This window comes from Myotis davidii, unplaced genomic scaffold, assembly GCF_000327345.1.
Source record: "Myotis davidii unplaced genomic scaffold, ASM32734v1 scaffold223, whole genome shotgun sequence".
Classification (NCBI taxonomy): Eukaryota; Metazoa; Chordata; class Mammalia; order Chiroptera; family Vespertilionidae; genus Myotis; species Myotis davidii.
The window spans coordinates 2878407-2879869 of record NW_006294609.1 but is presented as its reverse complement, the minus strand read 5'-3'; the positions used below and the strand labels follow the sequence as shown (position 1 = coordinate 2879869).

The 1463-nt window shown below is 50.8% G+C and overlaps 1 protein-coding gene across 1 annotated transcript in view; it reads left to right on the top strand.

The window, feature by feature from the left end:
* Window positions 1-1463, top strand: part of WDR66 (WD repeat domain 66) — a 46345-nt gene that overhangs the window by 8253 nt on the left and 36629 nt on the right. The window lies entirely within an intron of this gene.

Here is a 1463-nt window from a genome sequence, read left to right as displayed (position 1 = left end):
GGTCAGTGGGTGGGGGCTAACCAGCCCTTGAGGGAGGGCAGTTGAGTGGGGGACCAGGCCTGCAGGCGAGGGCAGTTGTGGGGACCAGGCCTGCAGGGGAGGGCAGTTGGGGGGACCAGCCTGGCAAGGGAGGGCAATTAGGGGTTACCGGGCTGGCAGGGGAGGACAGTTAATGGCAATCAGGCCAGCAGGGGAGCAGTTAGGCATCAATCAGGCTGGCACGGGAGTGGTTAGGGGCAGTCAGGCAGGCAGGCAGGCGAGTGGTTGGGAGCCAGCAGTCCTGGATTGTGAGAGGGATGTACGACTGCCCATTTAGGCCTGATCCCGGTGGGCAGTCAGACATCCCTCGAGGGGTCCCAGATTGGAGAGGGTGAAGGCTGGGCTGAGGGACCCACACTCCTGTGCACGAATTTCATGCACTGGGCCTCTAGTTCCTAATAAGAAGCAGTTGATTCTCTAATCACAAATATGTTAAGAGTGTAGGTCTGGTCCTACCTGGTTTGGCTCAGAGGATAGTGTCAGCCTGCAGACCAAAGGGTCCTGGATTCAAGTCCCGTCAAGGGCATGTACCTTGGTTGCAGGCTCCTCCCTGGCCCGGCCCTGGTCAGGGTGCGTACAGGAGGCAATCAGTCGATGTTTCTCTCACGTCAGTGTTTCTATCTCTCGCTCTTTCTTCCACTTTCTCTAAAATCAATGGAAAAATATCCTTGGGTGAGGATAAAAAAAAAAGCGTAGGTTTGACTGATTTCATCTTCTCTATATTGAATTCTAAATCTCCCCAGGGGTAAGATATATCTTCCAACTAAGGACATCATTGTGCCATTCCCAACAACGTGCGGACCACCTTTCCACATGAATGTTTTGGGCGGCTACACAGTGGGATGGAGTTTCCCGGGCGACAGAGAACCAGGCTGGCCCTCAGCCAGCCCACGGACCTGGTTCTGGCCAAGCGGGACACTGATCATATTCTCTGTACCAACAGCTCCACAATGAAAAAAAAGGGGGCGGGGAGCTGGTAGCCAGGTTCCTGGATTGCATCTTCTTGCCACCACCCGCTCTTCATTTCTGATGATAAAAGTCGGGGACCCCAACATGACAGCTTACTTCCATCATGGCTTCTGTTGTCCGTTGCATTCCTTTGGCCCTCTTAGATGTTTAAGTGTCCTGATTAATCTCTGCATGTGTCGAGGCTTTGTCTGTTTCTTACAGTTCTAACATCTTGCCAAGTGACACAGTACAGAAGTTTATAAAAAAAAAAGTCCTTCACACTCAAACCCCTTCTCCAAGTCACCATTGTTTAGTTGGGAATCTATTCCTATACACACACACACACACACACACACACACACACACACAATCAGAACATGCTGTGTATCCTGTTTTGCAATTTGCTTTTTTCACAAAATTGTGGTGACTTTCCACAATCTACCTTCTTCTTTTAAAAATACCTTTTTAGCCGAAAC